The 9153-nt window shown below is 37.7% G+C and overlaps 1 long non-coding RNA gene across 1 annotated transcript; it reads left to right on the top strand.

Annotated features, from left to right (window-relative positions):
- The first annotated feature begins 399 nt into the window (after positions 1-399).
- LOC110457792 lies at positions 400-4545 on the top strand. Its single transcript, XR_002463724.1, has 3 exons — positions 400-505; positions 2826-2880; positions 3600-4545. It is a non-coding gene; the product is annotated as an uncharacterized LOC110457792 (long non-coding RNA).
- Positions 4546-9153: the final 4608 nt, after the last annotated feature.

Raw genomic sequence — 9153 nt, 5'->3', positions numbered from 1 at the left:
TATGTCTTATGGGCTACTTTTTGTTTGCAATCCATTTATGTTTAACAATCTGTTTCAAGTTTTAAAAATATGTGTTGATGTGCATGTAAGTAGGTATGATGATAATAAATTTTCAACTGTGACAGGGACAACAATTAATCGTATGTGTGTGCAAACGATCACAATCCAGCTGCACGTACATGTACTCACGATATTTTATTGAAATATTTAAAGCTTCTGTGACAAATTTATGATTTTGGAAGATGTGGTAATATTTCTCTTTTTTTTCATCAATGAAGTGGCATATTTGAATTGAAGACTACGCATGCGCAGTATCTTTGCATATGTTTTGTTATGTAGTTAAGGTGTATCCTTAAACAGACCAATAGGAGCGGAGGCGGCACACCATTTATGACGAAAGGGATGAACATTATATAAACGGCCTTTTACTTCACAACTCAGTCAATTAAATACACTCAACGGGCAACACAAAATATCATTACTCTGTCGAAACCTAGTGCTGAAGGTAAGAAAATTTTAAGATTAATATACTTTAACTTTTATGTCAAACAAACTATGTCTCTCCTTAGTTTCAAAGTACACTTTGGGAATCATGCTGCTTTCTTCTGGTTTCGTGTGTCATCAATTTCTGGGTGTTTTTTTTTTATATATATAAATTTCGGATCTTAGTTCCTAGTTTGATATTGTGCGTTACAGCACAACTTAAAAACCCCATGTTAGTAATAACGCGCGTCGGAAATAGTCAAATTAGAGTAAATAAAAGCAATACAGAGTTTTTTATTAATCCGGCGTAGATATTTCTTTATGATATAAATATATCCAAAATCATTAAGAAATAGTTAATTATTGTCTCTTGCAATTATTTGTTTTCGTCTTAAATCTTACGTTTGTTTGCAGGTACAATTCTGAAGTCATAATATTTATAGCGTACTCAGATGCAACCGCATACTCTTGCATAATGCCTAAGTCACATTTGCCACGGTGGCCGTGGAATCTAAAATATCTACGGCCAAAAACAATTATAGGTCCGCCGCAGAATTTCCACAGTCACATACTATAGCAGTCACATATGTTAGGGTAGCCGCACGGCGTATTTTGAATTTGTGGATACATAAAACCTGCGGTTGCCGCACGGCATTTGAAGTGATGACGCACGGTCGCCTTAGGGCGTCCCTGCGGCGGCCGTAGGTTTTTGACAAATACCAAGGCAGACGTGAGGTAGCCGCAAGGCGCCCGCAAGGCGGCCGCACGGGGACCCTAAGGCGACCGCTCGGTCTGACAGACTAACGCTACCACTACGAAAACGCAAGGCCACCGTACGCCCGACGTATGGTCGCCGTGGAACAGATTTACGGCATAGCTACGGCGTGCCTAATTGCTACGGCGAACGTAGAAATGAAAAAGGTTATAACTCCGCGTTATAATCCTACGGCGACCCCTACGGCCTGTAAAAGATAGGGATACGTCCTACGGCGACCGTGAGGCCACCGCAGATTATCTTTATTTTCAACTCATAAATCAACTCATTAAATTTATAAAGATCTGTAGATCATAAAGCGGACAAAGGAAATAAAATGATCCAGAAATAAAATGATCCAGAAAATAAAAAATAACATGAAGAATATAGATCGAGTGTTATTCCCAACGTCGTGGAACAGGCCTCGGGTTCCTAGTTTATCAAGTTTCATAAGATTAAGAAAAAAAACGTGTGCCGAGGTGTGACTATTTTTGTACAGCATCTTGTGTAATCGTTTTGATCTACGTACATGTATGTTTCGTTTTTTTAAGGTTTCAGAAATATGATAATTGTTTGATAATTTTCTTTATTGTAGATAATAAAATTGGTTGCTGAGGTACTGATCCGTGTTTTACAAGTTCATATTATCCTGTTCCTGGCAGTAACGAAATACAATACAAACTAGGTTGATGGTCAATTTGAGGTGATACAACTACCTGTAAACTGGCATTATAACTCATTTGCGTTTAACAAATCAATACTCAATGTCGGCTTCAACACATTTTTTCTTATTACCTACGTTGCAATAAAACTTACTTTGTTAGTTCCGATTTCTAGGTAATTTTCCTTCTTTGAACGTTGACAAGGTAACAGCATACAGTCGTAGGCGTGTGGACGAGGGGATATGATTGTTCTGTCTGCTGTGTGTTTGTGTATGGACGATCTGGCCTCCACCTAATAAATAACCAGTTGGCCGATATTTTTGATTTCTTGTGTGTTATACTATTTACCTGTGGTAATTCAAAGCCATTATCAATTACAGAGTTACGCAATGATAAATATCATTTTTCCTACGACCGTCTATCTTTACTACAAGATGATATGTTGTACACTGTCTATTTTTGTAAGAAGAGGGCGTTCATAAACTTAACCTGTTCCGCAATTTCCTTTGGTATCTACGATCTTAACAAGTACATATTGTAAAATCGCTACTGTTTATCAGTTTACAAATAAACAAACAAATACATATACAATATTGTAACATCGTTGCTGTTTATCAGTTTACAAATAAACACATATACACATATATAATATTGAATCATCGTTACTGTTGATCAGTTTACAAATAAAAACATAGACACAAATATAATCAACAACCCTATCTACATCATTATAAAACAAGGATGAGCGATGACAGTCTCTGTCGTCCTTTCCTTCGGTGTCATGTGTTTTCATGTTGTCTTTCCTTTTTTATGTTCGTCTTCTATTATATTATTAGCTGCGATTTCGTTCTTAATTTATTACATCCTTTTTTTTCTGAAATCCATGTCATATTCATAAAGAACTTTATTTTTTTCTTATTTTAAAGATGGCAAATTGCAAACAGTCTGGCGTGCGTGTACATTTTCTATTGTATGTAACAGGTAAGTCATTCATTTTGGCATGAGTTAATGCATTTATTTATAATACCTGCGCAATAAGACCGCAATGTGATCAATATCTCAACACGTGCATTCTCCTATCCAATGTTAATCATTGTTATACATATAAATTAAATACCTTGTAATTAATTTACAAATATATATATTTATGAATTTGTAGTTATATTCTTTATCTACAAGTGATATAGATAAGTTATCAATATTTTTGATGTCATGATTTTAATTCTTTTTTTTTGATACCTAGATTTGAAATCTTTTTTAAAAATCGTTTTGAAATGGAATAAAACAAATATTAAATTATGTAGTCTTTAGGAAGATAAAATAGTTCCATACATACTATAAACAAACAGACCAATGTTAACCTAACGTTTCCCCACATTGCACTTTAAAAAAAAATCGCATATCATTTGTCATCATATTTTATCTATTTAAAACATGTGAACAAAGAATTGTTACAAAATTATAAAGATGACGTGATAAACAAAGCAAATACTGTTTGTCACTGTTTAACCCCCAGCTGAATGACACCATCGGTTCTAAACGTCAAGCACATCTCGTTGTTTTGTTCATATGTTATTTTTAATAATTACCATATAATTTTGATGTTATGAATATATTCAATTGCTTTTATTGTAAAAATTACATCTTCAACGACAAAATATATATTTTATACTTTAACAATTTATTTATATACTTTATAGTGTTTTACGTAATAGTGCCCATCGTAGCTATGTCGAGTACGTCGACACCCGTCGAAACAAGTACCACACTTGTGTCAACCGAGGGAGCAACTACCGATTCAGTGTCAACCGAGGGAGCAACTACCGATTCAGTGTCAACCGAGGGAGCAACTACCGATTCAGTGTCAACCGAGGGAGCAACTACCGATTCAGTGTCAACCGAGGGAGCAACTACCGATTCAGAGTCATCCGACGTAACAAATACCATTCCAACGTCAACTGTAATTACTGATAAGTCAACGCGTACGACGACCGATTCAACGAACACCACTTTATCATTTGATAGTGGTGCTTCGAAATGCGAGGGAGGGCTACCCGTCAACAGCATCATCATTTCAGTCCTCGCTTTACTTTATATTGGATAGATCCAATAAATACCTACAATGGGATAATGTTAGTACAGATTCAGGAAGAATACATTACAAATCGAAATATTATGAAGAATAGTTTTTGATAACCTACCCGTTGATTTTTGTGTTTACAAGGTTAATGACATGCTATTCTGATAACAATGTGATTAGCAAGGTATCCGTGGTTCGTACTGACGTCTACAACAAGTACATTCTCATTCATGAATAATCAATGACTGTGATATGCACGTGTGTTTCGTGAACTGATGTGTATTTATGTCCGTTCCGTCAATGTCTTATGCACTTTTCTGTTTTATATGCAAACATGCGTGATACTTATGTTGAAGTTATTTTCTTAAGGAGGTCACAATCGGGGAAATATGAGACAAAATGTGTATATTATACTGTCCTGTTATATGTCATATTATATTTTATATTTTTTTGTTTCAAACAACAATGCTGAAGCAGTTATGAGTATATTGTTCAAGCCTATGACTCGTGTGTACACACCAGATTGATGATGTACACGTTAGCTCTACTCATATATGTTATGTCATTAATCCGTCCAAAGGACTTGTTAAGAATGATAAAATAAGAAAATATTACTTATACATTTTCATATAGAACTATCCATATGCGATGCAAACCTAATTGATATGTTGGTTTCTTCCTGTGTTTAATAAAAATTATGTCTGATTTGTAGTTCATTGCGTGAATTTTGTATGTGGACTGTTACGAAACAAGTTACAAAGAGTACCTAAAAGTGTAATCTGTTCGTAGCTTTGCGTCATGGATAATATTGAGGTCGTCAGTTATCACGTGTCCAGCTGGACCATAGTTGTATCAGGATGTAGAACAATCACGTGATGAAGAACCCATCAGTATCATGACATTTACATTTCCAGTCTATAGTACGAATCTCTCGACCATTCACGAACAGCTCTCGTAGCTTTGCATTATGGATACTAGTTAGATCTCCAGTTACTTCATGTCCAGTATCACTATAGTTATATAAAGACGTGCAGGAAGAACATTCTGCGGGCGGATATAGTCTAAGGTCATTTAAATTCGTCTGTTGATTGCTTTCAGTTGACAGTTGAAAATCTTGGAAGCAATGGCGTTAGATGTTAGATTTTACTGGTGGTAATTGATATTACTGCTGTTACTTATTATATCCTGGACGTGCAGTGAGCAAACATCGTTACTGTATAACAGTATCCAAACACTTTAAATATCCAGAGCCTTTTTCCAACTGTCAAACTCTTAAACATTCTTATCTTTGTGTGCAAAATAAGCCCTCACTTTGTTCCACAAACATGTTTAAACAGCCTATCAGTATTCCCGATTATTTTGTTATGGACACAGACTGCGATTTATTCATCCGTCCAGATTACAGATGCAATACAGGCAGTATTATGTGTATATTTCAACTAATAATCAATCTTAGAGTAACATAGAGGGGTTTAATAGAAACTTTCCAGGCCTTCGGACGGAGGTAATCCTGAGACACAAACTCCTTAATACCTCATACCTAATACAGTGCATACACTGAGCGAAAATTACTCAGATGATATTTTTCTGTAGAAAAGCATTAATGAGTTTCTAGAGATTTTAATGTCGCTGATATCCGAATGAGTATTGCAAAGCACCATAGTTATTACAGCAATAGCAGCAATAATCCTACAAATTACATGTTGTAGTAGGAATCTGAAAGCAAACTGACAGCTTATAAAGGTTATCTCCCATTGCTCAGCATGCTTAGATGATATTATATAACAAAACAATCAATACAAGAGATACAGGTTGACAAGGACCATGGACAAGTTTTATGGTCAAAGATCTCAATAATAGAAATCGGTAGGTTTACTGTCTCCGTGTAAATATTTCCTTTGTTCATAATATGCTCTAAATAATTGTTCATTTAGGTTGTGCTCCAATGTAGAAAGGGGAGAATTCTGCTATATTTACAATATGCTGTTATGGTTTTAATCATGGATAAGCTTGCCTAGTGCACTTATTTAAATAAACATCACATCAAAATAATATTCGATATCGACATCATTATGAATTATCAAGTTAACTTATGCCAAGATAAACATCACTTCCAATTTTTTTCGGATAATAATACTAGAATGTTTAGGATCATTTCTAATTTATATCATCTCGGTAAACGCCACAGAAGAGGCGACTAATGTGGGAACCCTGTTGCGCTGTGAATTTCAATACTGTGATTTTGTTCTTACATCAGTAGAGGTTGATATCACATTCATATATATTTAAATATAATAGATTTGTTCTTCTGGCACTTAGACAAATGAGTCATAATATGACAACACATCTTTAAGAGGATTTTAAGGAATCAAATTCGGAGAAAAACTTGCGCACTAGACATGGAACCTGGGCAGGAAAGGGTGCTGTTAGGCAAATACAAAGTGTTCAATCAAACGGAACCAATGGTTGTACCCACTCTTGCCTGAACACTGATAACCTCATCCATTTAGTCACTACAAATGGTCTGTCCGCCTCGCACTCTTTCTTGCAGGGCCACACTGCACTTACAGAAGTATCAGGCATCAACACTTTTGTGCATTCTCGTAACGATACTTTCACACGGATTCCGACATCATCTGTATCGTACGAGAATTTACATGTCATCAAGCCAACAACAGCTGGTCACTGTAAGTCAGTTATTCCTCTGAATTTAGTGTCCTTAGTTAAACTGTCGCTCGGTGAATAATAAGTCATTGTCCATCGAGGCTTTTGTAACATCTCAGGACATTGACCTTTTTGCATTGACAGAAACCTGGTTAGGTTCAGATATCGATGACCAGGTCCTAGCTTAGCTAATACCAACAGGCTATGGATTCCTCCACAATGCTAGACTCGGCAAACGTGGTGGTGGTGAGGCAGTTCTGTTTAAAAAGGGCCTAAGTGTGAGACATCTCTCTTCCAGCCATGATGATGTATACACACACTTTGGGCACATGACTTGTTCTGGCATTGCTGGTGATAAACAATTGAGATTGTGTATCATTTACAGGCCTTCTTCCATCTAAACAGAATGCTTTCCGAAATACTGGTCTACTAGATTACAGGGGTCTGATTTAGCATGTGACAGAAGCTACACACCCATGGCCACACACTGGAAATGGTCATAACGAGGGAAGATAACTCAGTCATTCATGGAGCTATTTCAGTGATTGATCCATGTCTAAGTGATGTAAAGGGGAACCAATCCGGTAATCATCTTGCTGTCCACATAACACTGAATTGAAGTAAGCCAGACCGTGCAAGGAGAGAAGTGAACTTCCGGAAATTCCGCGAAATTTCAATACCAGATTTCAACAATGACATTCAGTCTTGTTCCGCCCTTCAATCTACTGAAGGCGAGGTTGGTGATCTTGTTGAAGCATACACATCTGGTATAGAAGCCCTTATAGAGAAACACGGACCTCTGCAGACTAAGGTGATAACTGTAACACCAAATGCCCCGTGGTATAATGAAAATATCCGCGTGGAAAAACAAATCCGTAGAAAAGCAGAGAGGCAGTGGCGACGGACCAAATTGGCTGTTCACCAACAGATTTATAGGGAGCAATGTCGGCTAGTTGGTTCACTACTCTTTCAGTCAAAGAAGGCTTATTATTCAGAAAGAATCGAAGAATGCGGTAAGGATAATATACAGCTTTTTAGACTCACCAAACACCTAATGGGACAGAAAGGTGAAATTATCTTACCAAGCTGTAATTCTGAAAAAGACTTAGCTAGCAAATTCAGTGATTACTTTCTGAATAAATTCAGCTCAATCAGGAAAAATATTGCCAAAGTGAACTCCTCTTCTGACATTGATATCTCTGTCATGACTGCTGACATTGCATTTGATGGGGAACCATTGGCAAAGCTCCCACCAACAACCCAGGACGAGTTGCGCAACATTATCATGACCTCGCAATCAAAGAGTTGATCCACTGCCTACAGACCTATTAAAGCAATGTCTTGAAGCACTGCTTCCTTTGATTACCTCAATCATGAACAAATCATTGGCTGAGTCAAAGGTTCCATTATGTTTCAAGAAGGCACATGCCAGACCATTGTTAAAGAAGCCTGGAATGGACAAGGAGGAGTTGAAAAACTACCGCCCAGTTTCAAATCTGCCTTTTCTGTCTAAGATCTTGGAGAAGGTTGGGTCCCGGCGTTTAGAGGTTCATCTACATGCAAACAGTCTCCATGCCAACATGCAATCTGCCTACCGCATGGGACACTCTACTGAGACGGCCCTCCTACGTGTACATAATGGTTTAGCTTCTGCATTGGATAACAAGTGCAGAGCAGTGCTTGTCAGCTGCATTTGACGTCATCGAACATGGCATACTTTATATACGTCTGGAATACTCGTATGGAGTGACTGATACCGCACTATAAGTCCTATCTGAGTGAACGACGACAGTGTGTTGCCATCGGATCTTCCACCTCACATGACAAAGCACTAGATTTCGGGGTTCCTCAAGGGTCGGTGTTAGGACCACGAAAATATTTATGTACTCCAAACCGATTGGAGAGATTTGTCGATACCGATGACACACATTTACATGGTCATCAAACCACAGGACAGTTGGAATACAGTCTAAGAAAGTCTGGAAGCTTGTCTGACAGATATCAGTATCTGGAGACTGTTCCAGCTGTTAAAAACCTAGGGGTATACTTTGATAGTTCACTGAACATGGAGAAACAAGTGAACGCTATTGCCAAATCCTGTTACTACCAGATCAGGAACATCGGCTGTATTCTGCAGATGCATGCAATATTTTGGTGCATTCACTTGTTACCTCTCGGTTGGATTATCTGACAAACTAACTAGTCGTCTGCAGAGTTCAAGAACACTGCAGCACGGCAGCACGGCAGCACGGCTAGTTACTCGTACTCGAAAGAGGGAGCACATCACACCTGTGCTTTATTCATTGCACTGGTTACCTGTTTGATACAGGTCGCAATACAAAATTCTGGTGTACAGGTACAAGGCACTGAATGGAACAGCTCCTCAGTACCTACAGGAGCTTGTTACCCTGTATCAGCCGTCACGATCACTGCGGTCGGAGTCAGAATCTTTGTTGTGTGTCCCAATATCTCGTACTGTGACCTACGGAAACAGATGCTTTGGGAGGGTT

Source organism: Mizuhopecten yessoensis, unplaced genomic scaffold, assembly GCF_002113885.1.
Source record: "Mizuhopecten yessoensis strain PY_sf001 unplaced genomic scaffold, ASM211388v2 scaffold9311, whole genome shotgun sequence".
NCBI lineage: Eukaryota > Metazoa > Mollusca > Bivalvia > Pectinida > Pectinidae > Mizuhopecten > Mizuhopecten yessoensis.
The sequence above is the reverse complement of the archived record's forward strand: the minus strand, read 5'-3'. Positions and strand labels throughout refer to the sequence as shown.